Consider the following 23369-nt stretch of genomic DNA (forward strand, 5'->3'; position numbering starts at 1 on the left):
TGATTGTATAATAAAAGGAATTATATCATTGCTCTTTTTATTTGAACTTATATGATTCTATCAACAATACTGAATCTAAAGTCCTACATTATTTCCATATAAAGATTATAATTTAGTTAGAAGTTGGGATAATTATTCTTATTTGTAACTCTGTCTCTGCCCAACAATTTTCTTTTTTCTCACCATCTGCAATCCAATCTCAAAACCTAAAGCTATGTTTTAGTTTTTCTTTGAAACACTGTGTTAGGCAAACCTGTATGAGCCCAGTCCCCATCCATAAATCAGGGACTCCATATCTAACTATGGATTGATTGGTTGAATGATGCAGAGTGTTCACAGCACAGAACTGTTACTCTGCAACCTCCACACTCTGTGTTTGAGCCTGACAGCTGAGTTATGTAACAGAAAGCATCGCTATAGCACCAGTGGACACATGTTCCAGAAATTCTCTACTGGGCATCCTGCCTTGAGATTTGGTGCTAAGATCCACACGTAGGTGATGATGGAATCTGTAGGACTAATCAAGATTTCTTCACATCTTCAAAGTTTGTTTGGCTTCTTGAGGCCAAAGTTATTTGTATGATAGTACCAGGTTTAACATTTCTCTGCTTACAAAAGTAACACTTAAGAAAATATTTCTACTTTGATTCATCAAACAATACCTCATTTTTCTTTTGAATTTCATATCTTTCCACTGGCAACACTTCTGAAAGTGCTGATTAGTAGTGCATGTTTTTCCTCTTGCTTTCAAAATATCCATCAGAGTAGCTAATGTATTTCTTTAATTACCTTTTCTGGTGTTCACTCATATTCCCTGTAATATTTTAATATGAGCAAGCAATGAGTTACAAAGACTGAGTATATCTGAGATGCATGTACATTTGGAATCACAGAAAGGCTGCTGAGTGAATCTGAAATTGCCCTGTAAAAGAACTGGCCTTAGATGGGACTCCCTTTGGCCAAGCAGCAAACTCTAGCAACCCTCCTTCTCTCTTTATCTGGTGCTCCTTTATCTGGTGCTCCTCTCACCTGGTTCACCAACTCCAGGCCTTTGCATTTGTAAAGAACATTCCAGCAGGCTTCCCTAGCTTCCACCATTGGGCCCCCCTCCAGGATTCAGTTGGATACTTCCTCTCTCCTCAATCCACACATGCATAGCTATAGGAGAGAGGCAATTCTGCTTCTGTTCTAGGGCCAAGGGAACCCTGTTGCATGGCTCACTTAATCCAACCTCTTCATCTGGGGTAGGGAAACCAACCCAATGCATGCTTATTGATGTATAGAAAATCATTACTGGCTAGACAGATTGGGGGCATTAAATGTAAATGGCTCGCTTAACTAATATCACATAGTCAAAGAAGGTATTATAGTGGTTAGTTGATAGTATAAAAGGCAAAATGGAGTACATCAGGAAGGAGTTCTGAGAACCCTCTGAAGACCATTTTATTCACAGCACAGGGTATTTCAAACAGCTGAATTTATCTATCTTTCCAAAAGGGATGCCTTTTAGATACAGTACTGGCATAACAGATGTCATCTTTGACCTATCATTTATTTTAATGAAAATATCATTAAATGTTTCACAAGTAGGAGATATGTTGCCAGATAGTCTTTCTGAGGTTAATGATGCTTCCTTTTTTACTGATTTCCTAAGATATTTTATTAAGTCAAGAGTAGTTACTAATTTATAAAATGTTTCATGCTCTTTTACATATATTTAAATCATCATGTAATTTAGTAATGGTAGTACTGGATATAAGGACAGATAAAAGAGATATTTTAAAACTAAAATAATCAGGGTTTGTGAGAAATTGGGGTAAGACAAGTGAGGATGAGGGAAAAGATAGTGCCAGTGATATTAATCAATATGTTCTTATAATAGAAAAATACTGAAAAAATTATTCAACAATAAGAGACTGGTTTACTATATTATGAGGCAAATAAGTCTGTTATGTAAGGTCACAAATAAATTAAATATCCTACTTATAGTCACACAGCTAGTAAGTGGTAGAACAGTGATTTGAACTCACAAAATTTTGTCCTATAGACTGTATCGTATCCTTAACCACTACACTATACTATCTTCCATCAAGAGGACAGTATTCAACCAGTAAAGACACAAATATATATTTAGCCATCTGGCTTAATATTCACAATACACTGTGAAACGAAACAGAGATTTTTAAAATGTGTAATTATTTCATAGTATTATACCATTTAATAAAAACATACTAATATTTATAGGAAACATGTAGGAGGAAAATCTACAATAGTTTAGACTAGATAACAAGAATCAAGGTATGATATAACAAGATAACAAGATATATCTGTATCTATATTTATCTACAACAAGACAACAAGAATCAGGAATTTAGAAAGTTATTTGGATTAGTCAGTTTAAGGTGTATATGGTACAGTTAACAAATAACCCACAAATCTCAGTATCTCAAAAAACACAGGTTTATATTTCATTCAATTACACAGTTACAGACTGACCAAGATTTGCTCCAAGAGTACTTTATTTTGAGACCAAGACTTCATGCTATGCTATTCTAGAAGAAAAGAGGACAAAATTGTTGGTATATTCAGGCAATTACTCTTAAGGATTCTGCTTGAAAATGTAACATGTTACTTCTACATATATTTCACTGACCCAAACAAAGTATATTGCCAAACCTGAAGTCAATGGGGGCAGGATGCATAATTTTGGGGCTTAGAGAGGGTCAGGTTAAAGACCCAGTAGGAAAAAGCAGCACATTATTTCCATAATAATACAATCTATAAAACAATTGCCAGGATCATCTGACTAATTTCCTGGAGAATGTTTCTTTGTCTTGAATTCAGTTTTGATAGGTTAGACACATAAAGATAGATAGCATCTTAAAGGATATAAAAATTAAGTTCCTTTTACAAAATAACTTATTCAAGACTCATTGGCAAAAAAGATACATAACAGATAAGAAATACACCATAATTATCATAAACTATATATATAAACATTATAAATACAGGAAAATTTTATTTTATTTCGTTTCATTTAGTTTCATTTCATTTCATTTCATTTCATTTCATTGGATCTTCTCCAGAATAACTAGGCTGCTTCTCAACTTTTCTGATCACGTGTTCAGGAAAGCCTCTTTCTCACATCCAGGGTTAGGGTTGGAGTTAGGGTTAGGGTCAGGGTGAGGTTACGTGCCTGGTGTCAGAGACCTCCCCAGATGATTAGGTTTAGGGTTAGGGCTATAGTCATGATTAGGGTTAGAGGTTAGTGGTTAGGGGTAGAGTTAGGATCAGATTTATGGTTAGGGTTAGGGTTGGGTTAGGCCAAAGATATGTGCATGGCATCCTGCAGTTCAGAGTCCTCTCCAGAGAATAAAACCCTAGACTTCTGCTGAGGTGAGAATTGACATGGCAGGCATCCACTGAGCTTAGGTACAGAAGGGATGTGTGCCTCTAAATACTCTTTAAATTACAGGATAATTTTAAATCAGGATAGGAAGAAATAAAATAAACACAGTACTCTGTAAAGGGGCTGCCACCTATTTAAAAGATGTCAAAAATATGGGCCAGATCCTGGGAAGTTTCAAGATTAACAATGGTTTAAATATGATTAGAAGTACAAAAACATACAGACATAAATGTAGATACAAAATCCACTGAAATATCTGAATAGAATATTGCTAGCATAACCAAAAGATCTATTTGTTAGAAAGCACTGCTACTAGATCTTCCATAAGAATAATGTTAAATAATGGGGCGCCTGGGTGGCTCAGCCATTAAGCGTCTGCCTTCGGCTCAGGTCATGATCCCAGGGTCCTGGGATCGAGCCCCGCATCGGGCTCTCTGCTCAGTGGGAAGCCTGCTTCTCCCTCTCCCACTCCCCCTGCTTGTGTTCCCTGTCTCGCTGTGTCTCTCTCTGTCAAATAAATAAATAAAATATTAAAAAAAGAATAATGTTAAATAAAATGTGACTTTCATATCTAAAAATACTTTATTTTTACTAGAATGTTACCACACTTCAAAATCACCCAACTGTTGATCCTACTTACCAATTATTTCAAATTTATATCAATATCTGACAGAAATATTGCTTGTATTTTAGAAATAATAGCATGATCAACGAAAACAGCAAAAGATGATTTGTATTTTAATAGAGATTTCTGATACAATGATGAGCAGATTTACATGCTAAGCAGGTAGTCAAAACTCCAGTACACACATACATTGTGAGGAATTATATAATATGGACTAGAATAATAAAAATACTATATATAATATATCTCAGTAAAGATTTTATACACACACACACACACACACACACACACACACACACACTGGAATATTACTCAGCCATAAAAAAGAATAAAATCATTTTAGAGGGGAGAGGGGTAGGGGGATGGGCTAGCCCGGTGATGGGTATTAAGGAGGGCGCACATACTGCATGGAGCACTAGGTGTTATACGAAAACAATGAATCGTTGATCACTACATCAAAAACTAATGTTGTATTGTATGGTGACTAACAAAACATAATAAAATAAAATTTTAAAAAAAGAATAAAATCTTGCCATTTGCAACAAATGGATGGATATAGAGGGTATAATGCTAAATGAAATCAGTCAGAGAAAGACAAATACTGTATGATTTCATTCATATGTGGAATTTAAGAAACAAAACAAAGGAAAAAGAAACAAACAGACTCTTAAATATAGATAACAAACTAGTGGTTGCCAAGGGGTGATGAGTGGGGGGATGGGTGAAATGGGTGAAGGGGATGCAGAGTACACTTATCATGATGAGCACTGAGTAATGTATAGAATTGTTGAATAACTATATTGTATACCTGAAATTAATCCTGTATGTTAATTATACTGGAACTAAAAAATAAATAAAAATATTATATATCTCAGAATATATATAATAAACAGGGACCCAAACTGTGTGGAGGTGATTATTACAATTGAAAAGTAGGAAAGATAATTATAGGCTACACTTTTTCACAAAAACCCGAGCTGAACACATCTTTCCTTTCAAACCTCTTCTCCTCCTGTGTCCCTTCTCAGTAAGAAGGGCACCTTCTCCACACTACTCAGGCTACAAAATGTGAGCTCATCTCCTATTCCTCCCTCCCATTTGTTCCCATAATAAATCACTGACCAAAGCTTGTGGGCCCTATTTTTGAGATATGTTCTCTTTAGTAGAAGTCTCTCCACTTGTATCCTAACTGGTTGGCTTTCCCACGAGGCATTTCTTCCCTCCAGTTAACCCTACACTTTGCTGCTAGAGATCTCATTCTAAAATTCATCTGATTATATAACCCATGTCTAAAATCTTTACTAGGTCCAGGCTGCATATGGAATGAATCCAAATCTTTTTTTTTTTTTTTTTTTAACATTCAAGGCTCTCCACAATCTGGCTACAGGTTATGCTTCTACATGTATCTCTTTCTAAATCCTGCCTTCTTCCTACATCCTCAATCTTAGTCACATGGGAAATCTCACCTTTCAGCCCGGTCCCCCCACAGTCTCAGCCTCCAGACTTCTACTTATGCTTTCCCATCTGAATGTCCTTTCCCAGTCTCTGCTTGTCACAGTCCTATTCAGACTGCAAAGCTTATCTCCTTCAAATGGGTTTCCAAGACTTACCTTCATAATTCTTTTTTCCCACTAAGCACAATGAAAAATATTTTTTTAAAGATGTTATTTATTTATTTATTTGAGAGAGAGAAAGAGAGAGCATGCACAAGTTGGGGGGGGGGACAGAAGGAGAGAGAGGAGGGAGAGAGAATCTCAAGCAGACTAGAATGCTGAACGCAGAGCCTGACCCAGGGCTCAATCTCACGAATTTAAGATCATGACCTGAGCCGAAACCAAGAGTCAGATGCTTAACTGACTGAGCCACACAGATGCCCCCCAAAATATTTTTAACTAAAAAAAAATTAAAGTGCATACTAGCTCCACTTTCATTAATTATGGTCATGTTCATCTCTTTAAATACTTTGTTGGGTGTTATAGCTTTTAGTGTATATGCTACAGTATTTTGTACTTATCATGTTCTCAGTAAATGTTTTCCAAGGTGAACATGAGGGAAATAAGACCACCTGGGTTCAAAACTCAGTTCTGCCACTTAACAGCAGTGTGACTTTGCATCCCAGTTTCTTACTTACAGATTTACCGAGCCAATATGTTACATTAGTTTTTGTGTTTTTACGATATTTGTTATCTACACTTTGAAAAACACCAACAAGGAAACAAAATATCCCCTCTTCTGAATAATCCAAAAATTGAGCACAGCTGAAAACTGGAAATAAGACAATAGATTGCCTTCAGAAACCTGGTCAATTTCTTAAAGAATACTAAATAAGAATATGAAAAGTAACAAGAATATCAGACAGAGCTCTACAATTGGAGAAAGAACTCCCTAGAAAAATAACTAACTAATTGGCTTTCAACCCATGTTTTATTAACTATGAAGTTTTGAAGAACTTAAAGACAGTAAGAATGTAAGAATAATAAAAAATTAGCTTGGAAGCCAGCTATAAGAAGGAAAGTCCTAGGTACAAAATGACGCCAACATTTTGTCTCCTGGGCTTTTCTTCATCCTATTTTCTTTGACTTCCTCTTTTGCCAAGTAACATGTGTCATGATCTAATTCTTGTTCTTGTCTCAGTCTTATTTTCTTTGCCAAATACTGAAGTGGAAAGTTTCCTTCGGAAGTTTCAGTTTCCATATGCTTCATAGTGTCATGGTGAAGATTCTGAACCTCTCTGTACCAACCATAAACTTTGCCTGAAAACATGACCTTGACAGAGTTCATGCCAGGAAGGGAAGACTCCCACTGACTTTATCTGGTGTCATTCTAACGAAATTAATGAGTTGTATAGAAAAAAAAAAAAACAACACCATTCTTAGACACCATCCTCCCTAGAAAGATGTGGGAATGAGGAAATAAAATGCAGAATTCTCTTAGGGATAATAGCCTTCTAAGAAAAGGGAAAGAGAAGGGGGCTCTTTTTTTGAGGGGGAGAGGATAAAATTGACAAGGGAACAAGGGGAAGGAGCCGCCAAGGCCAATGAACACAACATATTTTAAAAAGTTCACAGAATGCTGCCAAGTAGCTTTTCCGAGTGTGTTGAGCCATGTTTTCCTTGTTTCATTTCATTTTCTGTCTGTAATTTTGTGCCTTTTATCCTCAAATGCATACCCATCATTGAAACTCCAATAAAAGACACAATTTTAAATAGAGGAAATATCTCCATGGCTAAAGTTTTTATACACTAAATAATTACTAAATATTTACCAGCCCTCATTTCCCTCTTTAGTTGGCCCACCCTGCCACATGGGGATGCTCTGACTATAAAATGGATGAGCTCACCATTCTTTTCTTCTTGCTCAGTAGAGACAGTTACTTAAATCATCTGATGGGCAGCTGAATTTAGTAGGTACTTTCTCCAGTTAGAATGGTGTCTGTAACTATGAGCCTGATTTAGAAATCAATTTGTTGTAAAATGTTTCATAGATGTTTGTTGTTCAGATTTGTAAAGACATCTTTTCTCAAAAGTGGGTACCATAACTGTCAGCCAGCTTGCAAAAATCAATGAACCCATAATGTAATTTAGATTTATTTCTAGTAAAAGTAGGCTTAGTTCAAGTCTCCTGTTGGTAGAGACACACTTGTCCTGGGTAAGGAGAAGAAGGGGCAGAAAAAAGTAGAGAGCAAAGAGCAAGAAGAGGATAAAAGTTGGAATCTCTCTCACCTTAATCAAAACCCATCTAAGACAAATTTTTGAAACAACAAGCTGATCTGGCACCACTCTGCATCTTTTCCTCAACTCCAGCCCCAATTTTCACACTACCCTAAGAATTTCCCAATCTTTGTGCTATCCCGTCCTCCGTGGTCTCTTTCTCTCAAATGAAAAACTTTATTCATTCAGTGGATTATCTCAGTAGTAATTAAGATAAACCAATTGCTTAAAATAATTTATGCTAAGTTAAAGTGATTTATAAAATTATTCTTGACTGATGATATTTGCAATCTTAAAAGATGCTTATTAGTCTAAATGGTTCACTAATTTAAGAAGTTTCCACTGATGTAATAAAATGAGTATTTCAAAATTTCTAAGCTTTTTCAAGAAGACATCAATCTCATTTTAGAACTGGAAAGAAAGTTGCTATCAGGGTGAGGTTGAGAACAGAAGAGGGGCAATCCAATTGTGGTCATTTGAAAGCATATGGAGTTTATAAGTAAATTATAGCTTATAAATCACTTTAACATAAATATCTAAGTATTTACTCAAGAGGCCCCTTTTATTGGCACTTTATAATGGAGGGGGGCAAAAGGGGTATGGAGGTTTTTTCAAAGACCATAATATTTCTATTCAAAAGGAAGAATTGGAGTTCAGGGGGAAAATACTATCAATACACTGATCTTCTAGGCTTAGAGATGGTTGCTTATATTTTATTGGGAAAGTCTTAGAGAACATCTAGAATAAGGCTAAATAAAAATATTAAAGAATGGCTGAGTATTATCTTCTCAGGGAGATATGTATTTTAATTACTAGGAGATCATCCAGGCTATTGTATTGGTCACTTTTAAAAAATATATTGGGTCAGTTACCAATAATGCATTCTATAGAATCATCATGCCTTTTGCCAAACCTTACAGCATTAACAATGTTTAACTTAATTGACCCCTATTTTGTGTTAGAAATACCCTTTCATACTGACTTTCTAGCAATACAAGAACAAGAAAATTTATTCAAAAGATAAACTTTCTCTACTGTGTGTCTTTTGTAGTTTATTTTCCCAAACTGAAACCTAGATCTAATATTATTTATTACTAAAAACATAATCTATCACTGATATATTCATTTCATTTGTATTTTAAAAATGAGAAATCTGGCAGATTTTCTTTTTAAGAAACATTTAACTTGCAATTGCAAGTTCTAACAGATGCTGGAAACCTAATTCAAACATTTCTGTCTACTGCCACCAAAACTTCAATTCTGTTAATATACTTTAAAGTTTTGTGTTAAAAAACAAACTCTTTTTCTTGTTACATTTCTCTACTCTTAGTAGATTCTTTTCCCAAATAACTTGAATTTTATAGAAGTCTGAATCAGGGATATAAGGTAAAAACTGTGATATTTGCCAGTGAAGTTCAATGTAAGTTTATTACACCCCACTGATTTGCTTACTTGGGTAATTAAAAACAAAGTTCTGGAAAATAGCATTTTGTTATCTAATACTGAGGAAGGAGGAGAAAAAAATTGGTATCACTTTTTTAATAGGAAATTATTTCATGAAACAAATTGAATTACAATTGTTACGTCTTACCATTTTCTTTTTCCTCCTAGGGAATCCATTTCTTATGGAACAATAGTAGAATTACATTTTAAACCTTGACTAGTTCAAGTCAGTTTCACAAACATGGAGCACTTATTATGGGCAAGGTACCATGAAATACCCTACAGGGGATTCAAAGATAAATAAGACAAAATCCTTGCAGCTAAAGAATTTATCATCTACCAGAGAGAACAAGAAAAGCACAAAAATAATGAAACATAAGGCTGACCAGAGAGAGCTATTTGGCTTAATGCAAAAAAGCATGGTCTTTATACCCAAACATACCTGCTTTCTTTTTTTATTTGTTTTTAAAGATTTATTTATTTGAGAGAGAGAGAGAGAGCACAAGCAGGAGGGGCAGAGGAAGAGAATCTTAAACAGACTCCACGTGTGGAGTTGGAGGTGGGCCTCCCCATCTCATGACCCTCAGTGGAAACCAAGAGTCTGTGGCTTAACCAACTGAGCCACCCAGACATCCCATATACCCAAACATACCTGCTTTCAATTTGGTTGTGACATTTAGTAATAGCATATCTTTGCACAAATTACATAAATATTTTGAAAATAATTTTATCCTGCAAAATAGTGATATCATAATTACCTAAAAATCTTATCTCAAGACTTTTGGGGAGTAATAGATGTAAAGCACCCAGCAAACAGTGGATGTTCTAGGTTGGTTTCCCTGGAAAGAAGACCTTGAAATGAAAATTTCCAGCTAGAAAGTTTATTATGGTGTGCTCTCAGAATTGACAACTGTGGGGTAGCTAAGGAAGCAGGAATTGGCAGAGAGAGAAGATGGGCTACAAAACAGTTTCAACAAAGACCTTGGCTAAGTACACAGGGAGCTGTGGTGCTTGGACGGTCCTGTAGCATTCTCTCAGACTGGGACAAGGGAGTAAGGCCTTTAGAGACCTACCTCTACGGTAGAGTCTTTACATGCATACTACCTGTGGGAAAGTATGTGTGTTACCTTGGAAGAGGCAACTCTCTTCAGAGGCAGCTTTTTCAATGAATGGCAATTGTTGGAGGTGAAGGAAGGGGTTTTCAGCCAGGAGTGGACAGCCTTCAGTGCCTCTAATAGCAGGGATATGAGAGTGTAGATCCTAACAGATGAGATAATGGGGAGAGAGGAGGGAGAATCTGGGTGACATATGACATAGTCTATTTTAAATGTTAGCATCAATTTTCCTGACACTTTTTAAAAAATATAAACATGCATAAGAAAATTTGGAAAATGCAGGAAACACAAGATTTAAAAAATTTATATCAATCGCAATCCCACAATACCACTAACATTTTGGCACATGTCTTTCTAATACTTTTTAAGCATCTATGTTTTCTAGAATATTTATTTTCTGGAATAATGGCATACTGGAAAAATTTTTTCATACTGTGAACATTTTCTCATGTAAATAAATATTATTTTAAGAGATTATTTGGGCTTTATTCTCTTCTATTATAATGATATTCCAAAATTTGCTGAACTAAAACTATATTGCTAGACACTTAGGTTTTTATAATTTTTTTTTACTTTTACAAAAAATGCTGTAATACATGATATTATATATATATTATATGTAGTATATAATATATAATTATATATGTAATATATAATATATAATGTAATATAATAATTATATAATATATTATATATATATTTCTGGCTATTTCCTTAGGAAAAAAAATCATAGAAATCGAAATTGTTATGCAAAGACTATTTGCGGTTTTAAGATTTTGGTACTTGTTGCCAAATTATCCCCTGAAAATTCCTACCAACAATGTTTGAGACTTTCTCTTCCCTCACCCTTGCCAAGATTGGGAATTATCATTCTTCTTCTCTGTCCCAGTTTTAAAGATAGAATTTCATCGTTGATATATACAAATGCAATGAGAGTAGCAGAAGTCAAACAGTATCTATGGAGATTTAAAAGTGTCAGAGATTACAAAAAATCAGAGTAAATGAGAGAAGACTTCCAAGAAAAGAAGACAGATGATATGGGCCTTAAGTAATAGGATTTCAACAAATAAAAATGGAAGGAATCACAGACAGAGAAAACATCAGGAACAAAGACAACATTAGGAAATACTGATTACCCTGGTTTGATTAAAATGTAAGCAAGAAATGAGACAAAATAGAATGAGACCATAATGTAGCACAAAAATGGTAAGTAGAGTTCAAATTTTAACAATAACCAACAATTGCCTGACATCGGTGTTAATAATGATTTGGAAGCTAAGATTAGTTTCATTCATTTGTTTAAGAAGCCTTCATTCATAACCTACAATATGCCAAGTGCTTGCATCACTGATGAAAGCAGACAGAAATCCCTGCATTCTGGAGCACATGGGAAGAAGCACATAGAAAGAGAATAGGGCCACAAGAAGAATATTATGTTTACAAAATGGGAGAATAAAAAGGCAGGCAAGAAGCAAAAGAATTATAATCAAAAGGAAAACCGGGAGACTGAAATGCCATAGACGCCAAAGGAGGAATGCTGAAATGGATGTAAGAATCAAAGCAGAGAAAAACTGAAGGTAATAAAAACAAACACAAAAAATTATTGGTTTGGCAACTTAGGGATCATCAGTAACAATTTTAAAAATATATTTTTTTACAGGGATAGGAAAGGAAGCCAGATTGCAAGGGAATAAAGTAAATGGTGTGGAAATGGGAGAAATAGAATCTCCAAACTGATCATTCAAAAAAATGGACAGTTTAGGGAATTTGAGTACAGGATGAGATCAGGAGAAAGGATCAATGTTAAAGGAAGAGTTTTGTGGTTTTTTTTTTCCCAGTTAAATCCTAAGTATCTAGGAATAAATTTTAAAATGTTAACAAAAATAGTGTTCCCCTTTCTCTGCATCCTCGCCAACATCTGTTGTTTCCTGAGTTATTAATTTTAGCCATTCTGACAGGTGTGGGGTGGTATCTCATTGTGGTTTTGATTTGTATTTCCCTGATGATGAGTGATGTTGAGCATCTTTTCATGCGTCTGTTAGCCATCTGAATGTCTTCTTTGGAAAAGTGTCCATTCATGTCTTCTGCCCATTTCTTAACTGGATTATTTGTTTTTTGGGTGTTGGGTTTTATAAGTACTTTATATATTTTGGATACTAACCCCTTATCAGATATGTCATTTGCAAATATCTTCTCTCATTCTGTTGGTTGACTTTTAGTTTTGTTGATTGTTTCCTTCACTGTGTAAAAGCTTTTTGTTTTGATGAAGTCCCAATAGTTTATTTTTGCTTTTATTTCCCTTGCCTCAGGAGACATATTTAGGAAGAAGCTGCTATGGCCATTGTCAAAGAGATTGCTGCCTGTGTTCTCCTCTAAGATTTTTATGGTTTCAAGTCTCATATTTAGATCCTTAATCCATTTTGAATTTATTTTTGTATTTGGTGTAAGAAAGTGGTCCAGATTCATTTTTTGCATGTAGCTGTCCAGTTTTTCCAGCACCATTTGTTGAAGAGACTGTCTTTTTCCCATTGGATATTCTTTCCTGCTTTGTTGAAGATTAACTGACCATATAGTTGTGGTTCATTTCTACGTTTTCTATTCTGTTCTATTGATCTATGTGTCTTATTTTTTGTGCCAGTACCACAGTCTTTTGATCACTAGAGTTTTGTAATATAACTTAAAGTCCAGAATTGTGATGCATCCAGCTTTGCTTTTCTTTTTCAAAGTTACCTTGGCTATTCAGGCTCTTTTGTGGTTCCATACAAATTTTAAGAGTGTTTGTTCTAGCTCTGTGAAAAAAATGTTGTTGGTATTTTGATTCTTAGGCACTTATTTCTCTGATAGAATAAGAGTTTTGTTACTGAACAGGAACAGTGGTTCAAAGGGTGGTTCCCAGACTAACAGCATCAGCATCACCAAGAACTTGTTAGAAATGCAAATTCTCAGGCCCTGTCTGAGACCAGTGGAATCAGAAACTCCAGGGGTGAGGTCCACAGCTTGTGTTTCAACAAGTGATTCTGATATATTATAAAGTTTGAGAGTCACTAAGCTAGAAGAATGGAGGATCATTGAGAACTTGAAGTAGAAAAGAGAGGTACCAATTGATTAGTGGAAGTGAGGAAATAGATGGAACAGGAAAATAAAATTTGTGGGGGAAAAAGGAAATGTTAGAGTTTGAGATATTGGCAATAAGGTAGTTTTAAATAATGGTAAGATTTAAGTTCTGATCATAAATGAAATAGCTAAAGTGAATGGAAACGGAAATTGGTTTTTATAAAGATCATAGAAGTAAGACCAGAAGAAAAAGCAAGAGTAGTGTTGAAGTCATTGTACTGACAAAAAGAATGAAGATTAGGCATGTGCTCTGTATTAAAGCTATGGAGATATGGTGGAGTGATTTCACAATCAGCTGACTGTAAAAATCAAGGATAAATATTCTCTTGTTAGATGGAATTCACTTAGAAAAGTCTGGGATGTTCAGAGATGTGGAGGTACAAAGTATTTATGAAAACCATGAGAACCCCATCTCCATGGTTCATGAGTCTATAGAAAAGAGACAAGAGGTTTCCACTAGAAAGAGGTTTGCAATATCCCATGATATTGAACATTATAATAATTTTATTATTAATAATATTAAGATAGTGATTATTGATATTTGTTATGATTATAACATAATATTGATTCAATTTTATTTTGAACATAATAAAAATTTTGTATCTACTGAACATCAGTAGTTGGAAACTATAGTTAACGTATAATGGGACATGTTAACCAAATAGATGCCTTCCCTGTGTCTCAGATTTTCAATAGTTCAAAGTTTAGGAAAAAGTTAAAAATAAAAAATTGGAAAGTTGAACTATTTCTACTCACAAATTATCCTATCAAACATTGCAAAATTACCAGAGGTATCTTGTTCTTTTAGATGTTATCAGATCCTTGGTTGTGTCTTGCTATTACCATATAAGTGGCCTAATCAGAATCCTCTAATAATAATCCTTATTTCAGACTTGGGGGACTACTTATTAGAAAGACATCATTTATAACTGAATTCTTAATCTTCAGGAGTTAAAGATTTATAACAAAAACTCCAGTAGTGTACATGGTAGATCTGGGTCAATCACTAAAAAGAAGCAAGAAATGAGTGTGCCACAGCATGGCAGCACCATCTTCTCTTATCAGTGGGTTAGTGATGGGGACATTGCAATGTTCAAAAATCCACAAAATGTCACAGTGTTAGGCAAAAGTCTTCAAAATCCAAACTGGCTGCTGTGGATTGTAAAGAACTTTTTAAATAGAACCACCACATGCCTTCTTCCCCAAAGACTATGGAGGCAAACTTCCAATGCTCACCATCAAACAGTGTATGTAAAGACTGCAGGATCAACCCTGGAATTAAAAAGCAAATAAACAAAACACTTTATAGGGCCAAACTCAAAAGGGCTGTACTGTTCTCTGGACAGAAATGAGGCTGCAGGCTGGTATTTCAAAAGAGCCACAAATTCTCTATCTGTCCCAAATGGGAAATAATAATTTTATTGAATAATAAATTAAAAATGAATCCACTTCTTTCTCCTTATAACTCAGTAAGTACTTATGATGTGGTCTTTGTAGCCAGAGTGCAATTCTTCAGTTAATGAATGAAAGAAATGTGAGTCTGTGTGTACAATTATCCAAAATGAAAGAGTAGGAACAAAGTGAAAAATATTTCAAGAAATTTAATTTTTGAATAAAAAACAAACTAACGTCCTTTAGGGTTTCAAGTATGCTGGTAGTGTTGACATTGCCCCATAAGATATTAGTTTCCATGAGCAAAAAGCACAGGCAACTTTGAGTACCTCTCTATCTCCATTCACAAGAGGAAAATATAAATACAATTTATAAAGATCAGTTTAGGATTTTATTGCTTTTGGCCAAAGACCATTTGAAGACTTATAGAGTAAAAAGTCTATGCCATATGATTATTTAAATAAGGACCAAAAAAGGGCAAAGTTGAATTCTTCTCCAATAGGTAATACTTCAAAATGTATTGAATGAAAAGGATTTATAAAGGAACAAGTAATTATACTATTTACCTATTATATGAAATTTCTATTCTTATTTTTAAAGGAGTCAGGGTATATTATTAGAGAGTTTTGATAGTAAGATACAATTCTTATCACACAATAAATAACTTACTTTTCTGCTTTAGTTTTTAGCAGATGCTAATTTTATTTACTCCCATGAATATTCTGGCTGTGTTCCAAATGCACAGGAAAGACTAAAATTTAATGTAAATGGCCCGCTAGCCCACAGAGTTTATATACATAAGAGTCTTTGAAATGAGGAATGAGGTTTTAGAACAGGTTATTGGAAAAGTAGTTTTCCTTAGGCTTTGGGAGTCACACAACAGTGTGAGAATTTGGTGAAAGAGATGGATCCTCTTCAGGAACAATATATATACAAATACACATGGAATATGTACCATTCTGCATAGTGTTTCATGGAATTCACAGATGCTTTGACACCTACCCATGGAGCCCAAGTACTCTGGGTTAAGAATACCTGATGGTTTATCTGAGTTCAAAATAGCAGGCTATCTAGATAGACAATCTACTGAAATATATATTTGTTGTGGAGAATTTAGAAAATATTAAAAAGCATGAATAATCCCATATGAATCCACATGAATGGTAAAATCACCATGATCCCATCGCCCACAGATAAGCCTGCTTAACATTTGAGTGTATATCCTTCTTTTCCAATTAAAAATGTATTTGTCCACAAATAGAATTATATTGCACATAATATTTTATTATAGCTTTTGATTCAAATAATATGATTATATCTCCATGCTATCAAATATTCAGTGACATTATTGTATTTTATCAAAATACAGTTATTTATTTAACCAGGTTTTTATTATAAAACACTATTTATTTCTTAACATTATCATTTCTAATTTTTTATTCCTATAATCACTACTCCTATGGGAATAATTTATTTTTGGGGGGGGGAATAATTTCTTTTATGACCCATGCCTATTTACCACACTTTATTTTACATCTTCTAAAATCACCTTGTCCCAATTGCCAACCTATTAAACATGGAGTTTTAATCAAAGTATTTGTTACTTTTTCATGAAATATCATGTAAATGTAAGAAAGGAATATAGCTAAATTTGTCTGCAGTGCTTTAACCTAAAGACTTACTATTCTAGATACAGTATAAATTGGGCAGTAATTCTTATGGATCACTTTGATGGGGGTGCATGGCAGGATGAGCAGTATATTTGGTTGGTTTGGTTTGATTTGCTATAATGTGGTTAGGATATTGAATTCTGTAATCATTTACGAGTAGGTTCTAATTGAGGGAGGTTCAAACTCTATACAAATTCAAGGTCGTTGATGCTGAGAAATAAATGTTGACAGGCAGGGAGACAGGAGACCTGACTTAGAGTGAGCCTTAGGTGAATCCTAAGGGCTCTCTCAGTGCTAAAAATCTTTTATTCTAGACAGAAAGGAAATTAATATGCAAAAGATGAACACTAGTTGGTTCTGGGTGGGTGAGTGGGGGTATCTGTGATATTTTCCTCCTCTTTATGTTGTATTCTTCCTACATTTTCTAAATGAGCTTATATTAAGTTGATCATCAGAAAAACACAAGGGAAATATTTAAGTGCATTCTGTGATCCTACTTTAACAATGTTAATCTCATGTTCAGTTGGTCTTTCAGTCCTAATGTCCCCTAGTCATTTGTCACCCTAATTAATAGGGTCATTTTCCAGAAAATTCATGTTTTACATTTTTATAAATGAACAGAATTCATAACACCAAATATCTACCCCAGCTTCAAAATCTCAGAATAGATCTGTCCAAGACACCATGGCAGAAACTGGGAACCATTAAAATAATCACAATATGTCTGGTCCTTTCTTCATTTTATGCACATTTTGGGTCTGAATGAAGACATAAGAGACGTAAAGGATGAAACTGAAAACTCATGAACAAGAACATGAAAGATTTCATCTTACACAAATGGCTGGTCCTAGAGTTTAAAGCAGTTTCATCCCAATCTTGGATCATTCATTCTTTCATTAATCAAATATTTATTCTGTATCTTCCAGGGTGCCAGGTATTAGTCTAGGTGCAGAGAGTGCAAAGTGGAAAATAAAGTTGACATGACCCCTGCCTTTATGGAAATAATGGTATATTATAATAATTATAATAATAAATAATATTTATAAACAAATAAATGTGCATATAAACCTGTATTTATAAATTCTTGTTACAGGAATGGATTACACTGCTTAAATGCTTACCAGGCACGATGCACTATGTCAAGTGCTTTAAATAAATGATCTCATGTATTCTTCCCAATTTCCCTCTGGGGTTGGTATTATAGATGAGAAAACTGAAGCTTACAGAGTCAAGTATTTTGCCCAGAGTCACACGGGGGGGCAGGGTTTGAATGCAAGCTGTTTGATTTTCAAACCAGGGCTGTGACAGAAAAGAATAGGGCGCTATGAGAGAGAGTGAGAAGGGAAAACAACTTCTCTTGGGTGTCAAGGGAAGCTCTTTTGAGGAAATGGCACTCAAGTGAGGCCTGAAGTAGGGGGAAGGGGGCGGTTAGGGAGGCTAGCTAGCTGGTAGGGAATGTGTACTCATGCAGCATTCAAAGGGTTCCTGACCTCAGTTTCACCCAAATCAATTATTTATAAATAACTGATTTGTTTAATAATACAGCTCTGAGATTTATTAACCATAATGAATTTGGAATAATGAGTCAAGAGGTCTTAGCTTTGGAGCGTTCTTTTATTCCTCTTGTTGCTGTGCTTTAAAATAGTGTATTCGACAGGGACAGCTGCCTGCCCATAACCCAACCAGCCCCGTCCTCACTGACTTGGTGCTGGGGCACAGTGCCATCAAAGCCCTCTTACATTCATAACAAATTCTGTCAACCTGGTGCTCTGTATCCAACCCAGCACACCCAACCTTATCCTGTAGGACCCAATAAATATTGGGGAAAAAGAAGGGGAAAAGGGATGGTGGGTGTGGATGATAATGACCTGGAGGAAAAAACAAAATCTGTTAAATATTCACATCTGTTGAGTATGCTGATATCAAAGAATGGAACTGTCTTTAGAGAGTCCCATAAAAAAGCGAATTGATGGGTAAAGAGACATATAAACAAACATTGACTAGAAAAGAACCTGCAATCCTGCACACATTGTTTCCCCAGGTGAAAATATAATATTCGTCACAGACCACAGAAGTCCACCACAAATGGGCAAATGTTAAATAATCAAATGCTCCATTTTTAAATGTCAAGGGTCTACTGTATATACCATATAAAGCAGGTGTATCCTGCTTTTTCTTCCACTAAATACTATTTTGTAAGCATTTTCCTGTGTCACTAAACAGTAGTCTAAAACTTCCATTGTATGGTTTTATAATGTACTTCTCAGTTATTCTATTATTGTACATAATGATTTATTCCTAGTTTTCATTTATAAATAAAAATTTAAAGAGGTCTTGTGGATAAGTCTTTGTTATAGATTTTAAATTGTTTCTTTGGGCTAAATTCACAGTGATCAAAAGTATGACTTTTTTAAAGCTTGCTTTCCAGAAATGATGTACCAATTTCCACTTCCAGCAGCAATGTAAGAAATGGTCATATTATAATAATCTTGCCTGAATTAAGTATTATACATATTTCTCATATTGACAGAGAAAAAATAGCATTTTGTATGCATATTCTTCTTACTAGTGAGCTTAGATCCTTTCTATTTATTGGCTTTTGTGTTTCTTATTTAAATTATCTATACTTTTATGGGATAGTTGCTTTTTATAAATTTATAAAACTGTTGCCATATTATGTTAACCATTTGCCACTCATATTTGTTGCCTTTTGTATTTTGTTTGTTTGTTACATTGAAGTCTTTAAACAATTTTGGAGGGGCACCTGGGTGGCTCAGTCTGTTAAGAGTCTGCCTTCAGCTCAGGTCATGATCTCAGGGTCCTGGGATCAGGCCATACATGGGGCTCCTGCTCAGCGGGGAGCCTACTTCTCCATCTCCCTCTACCTGACCCTCCCCCTGCTTGTGGGTACACACACACACTCTCTCTCTCTCGCTTTCTGTCAAATAAATAAATAAAATCTTCAAAAAAATTTTTGGAATTAATTTTGGCTTGAAACATAAGTTGAGAGTCCAATTTGATTTTTTTTTTTTTAAAGATTTTTTATTTATTTATTTGACAGAGAAAGACACAGCAGGAGAGGGAATACAAGCAACGGGAGTGGGAGAGGGAGAAGCAGGCTTCCTGCTGAGCAGGGAGCCCAATGTGGGGCTCGATCCCAGGACCCTGGGATCATGACCTGAGCCGAAGGCAGACACTCAATGGCTGAGCCACCCAGGTGCCCCCCAATTTGACTTTTTCTAAAAGGCAATTTCCCAGAATCATTTATAAAATAATTTTACCTCTTTTCATTGGTTAATGAGGTGGCCTTTATATAGTCAGTACATTTCAAGATATACTACAAACTTATAATAATCAAAACAGTGTGGTACTGAGAAGCAAAATTGCTCGTTTGTGATGTTAATGGTATTAATACTCTATATGCCTTGCAGAAACAATATATCATATAAACTTATTATTCAAATGATCTGTTACTATTTATTCTTTGTTCTATTGAATCTGTCAAAAGCTGAGACAGATACGTTAAAATCTGCTGAACAGTTTTCCTTCTTTCAATTTCCATTTGTCTAGTAGTCTGAGGCTAAGTTACAGTTCATAATTTATATTATTCTGAGTCATAACTTTTGATTTGATAAAATTACTCTCTATGTCACTTTAGTGTTATTTAATTTTATTTTGTCTAAAATTCATATTGCTACCATTGCTTCCTATTGATATCTCCCAAGTAAATGTCTCTTGAGCCTTTATTCTTAGCCACCTTGGGGTTTAAAGTAGAGAGCCAGTGTAGGACAGTAGTCATATCAAGAGTGCCAGAGTCCCATGACCTGCCTCCACATGCTGGCTCTGAGGTGAAAGAAAAAGAATGTGTATGGGGGAAAAGAATTAATAAATAAAAGACTAGAGGGAACTTCCTTAACCTGATAATCTTTGTTTTCAAAATGTACTTAAAATTGAATGTTACTGATATTCCTTTTAAAATGAGGAATAAGACAAGGATACCATCTGTTAGGAGTTGAATTGTTTTCTTTCCTTCTGCCCTCCAAAGTTCATATATTGAAGTTCTTCTTTTTTAATTTTTTATTATTATGTTATGTTAATCACCATACATTACATCATTAGTTTTTGATGTAGTGCTCCATGATTCATTGTTTGCATATAACACCCAGCGCTCCATTCAGTACGTGCCCTCCTTAGTACCCATCACTGGGCTAACCCATCCCCCCACCCCCCTCCCCTCTAGAATCCTCAGTTTGTTTCCCAGAGTCCATAGTCTCTCATGGTTCGTCTCCCCCCTCTGATATACCCCCCTTCATTTTTCCCTTCCTATTATCTTCTTTTATTTATTTTTTTAACATATAATGAATTATTTGTTTCAGAGGTACAGGTCTGTGATTCATCAGTCTTACACAATCACAGTGCTCACCATAACACATACCCTCCCTAATGTCCATCACATTGGGGTTGAAGTTCTAACCCACAGTACCTCAGAATGTGACCTTATTTAGAGATAAGGTCTTCATAAAAGTAATCAAGTTAAAATGAGCCCATTAGGGGGCACCTGGTTGGCTCAGCTGGTTAAGCTTCTGACTCTTCATCTCAGCTCAGGTGTTGATCTCAGGGTCGTGAGTTCAAGCCCTGCATTGCGCTCCACACCAGGTATGGAGTCTACTTAAAAAAATAAATATAAAAATAAAATGAGCCCATCAGGGTAGATGCTAACCCAGTATGACTGGTGTCTTATGAAAAGGGGAAATTTGGAAACAGACATGTATACAAGGGAGAAAGTGAACATGAAGGTAACCATTTAAGCCAAAAGAGAGAAGCCTGGAACAGAACCTTGGTCCACAACCAAACTTGTCAATGCCTTAATTTCTGACTTCTGACATCCAGAAATGTAAGATAATAAATTTCTGTTCTTTAAGTGACCCAGTTTGTAGTACTTTGTTATGGCAGCCCCAGCAAACTAATACATCCCTTATCACTGCTTCCATTAAAAGTTGAACTGGAGGGGCACCTTGGTGGCTCAGTCAGTTAGGCGTCCAACTCTTGATTTTGGCTCAGGTCATGATCTCAGAGTCGTGAGATGGAGCCCCAAATCAGGTTCTGCACTCAGCAGGGAGTCTGCTTGAGATTCTCCCTCCCTCTCCCTCTGTCCCTCCCCACCATGCTCACTCTCTATCTCTCAAATAATAAATAAATCTTTTAAAAAAAAGTTTAACTGGAGACAGGAGGAGCAAGATGGCAGAGGAATAGGAGACCTAAATTTCGTCCGGCCCCAGGAATTCAGCTAGATAGGGACCAAACCATTCTGAACACCTACGAGCTCAACAGGAGATTAAAGAAAAGAATAGCAGCAACTCTCTGAACAGGAAAGTGACCACTTTCTGGAAGGTAGGATGTGCAGAGAAGTGAATCCGAGGCAATATTTGGGAAGGTAGATGGTGGGGGGAGGGAGCCTCTGTCAGCCGCTACCTGCAAGTGATAAAGCCGTGCAGCACAAAATCGGAACTTTTAGAAGTCTGCTCCGCTGAGGGACGTTGCTCCAGTGGCTAAGCAGGGGGTGGACCCCTCGCTGGGACAGTGTGGTCTCAGGACCCTCCGGGTCACAAAAAACTGGGGGTGCCTGAGTGTGGCAGAGCTCCCAGGTATCGGAGCAGGGAAGCTGGCTGCAGAGATGGAGCCGAGGAGTGGGCTCTCAGCTCGGAGTTGCCATAAACCGTGATCCGCGGCACAGTCGGGCCACTGTTCTTCCATCAGGGACCCAACAAGTGGCAGACCCGGGGAGACTCCCCTTCCTCGCTCAGGAGGAGCGGCGTGGGAGTGCATCGCAGGAATCTGCTGGGTTTGGAGACTATAAACGGGGTCGTGTGCCAGAGATAGAAATGCTTGGTCACAGGCCGGGTGAGCACGGAGTGCGGCCGGAGACCGGGAGACAGGAATGATTGACTGCTCTTTTCTGGGGGCGCACTGAGGAGTGGGGCCCTGAGTTCTCGGCCTCTCCGGGGCGGAGACTGGGAGGCCGCCATTTTCACTCTTGTCCTCCAAAGCTGTATGGAAAGCTTGCAGGGAACAAAAGCTCCCGAGAGCAAACCCGAGCAGATTACTTAGCCGGGACTGGCAAGGGTGGGGCAATTCCGCCTCAGGCAAAGACATTTGGGAACCACGGCAAAAGGCCCCTCCCCCAGAAGATCAGCAAGAACAGCCAGCCAAGACCAAGTTTACTCATCAGTGAGAACCGCAGAACTCCAGCGCTAGGGGAATACAGCCAGAGATTCATGGCTTTTTTTCCCCCTGATTCTTTAGTCTTTCAAAGTTAATTTTTTAAATTTTCTTTTCTTTTCTTTTTGAATTTTTCTTTTTCCCTTTTTCAACCAACATCTTATCAATCCCTTTTTTAAAAATCTTTTTTATTTTTCATTTTTAGAGTCATATTCTATCCCTTCATAGTAGTTAACCTTATTTTTGGTATATATATAAGTTGTTCTCTCTTTAAAATTTTGGGATACAGGTTCTTCTAACAGACCAAAATATACCCTAAATCTCTAGTGTATGGCTTTGTTCTAGTCTCCTGCCTGATCACATTCTCTCCCCTTTTTTTTTTTAATTTCTCTTCTTTCTTTTTTCAACCAACTTATCTTATCAATTCCTTTTATAAAATCTTTTATAATTTTCATCTTTACAGTCATAGTCCATCCCTTCATCATATTTACCCTTATTTTTGTACATATATAAGCTTTTCTTTCTTTAAAATTTTGGGAGGCAGTTTCTTCTAACAGACCAAAATAGGCCCAAAATCTAGTCTGTGGCACTGATCTATTCACCAGCCTGATCATATTTGATCATATTCTTTTTTTTTTTTTAACTTTTTCTTTTTCTTTTTTTTTTTTTTCT

Source organism: Phoca vitulina, unplaced genomic scaffold (assembly GCF_004348235.1).
Source record: "Phoca vitulina isolate PV1807 unplaced genomic scaffold, GSC_HSeal_1.0 scaffold9, whole genome shotgun sequence".
NCBI lineage: Eukaryota > Metazoa > Chordata > Mammalia > Carnivora > Phocidae > Phoca > Phoca vitulina.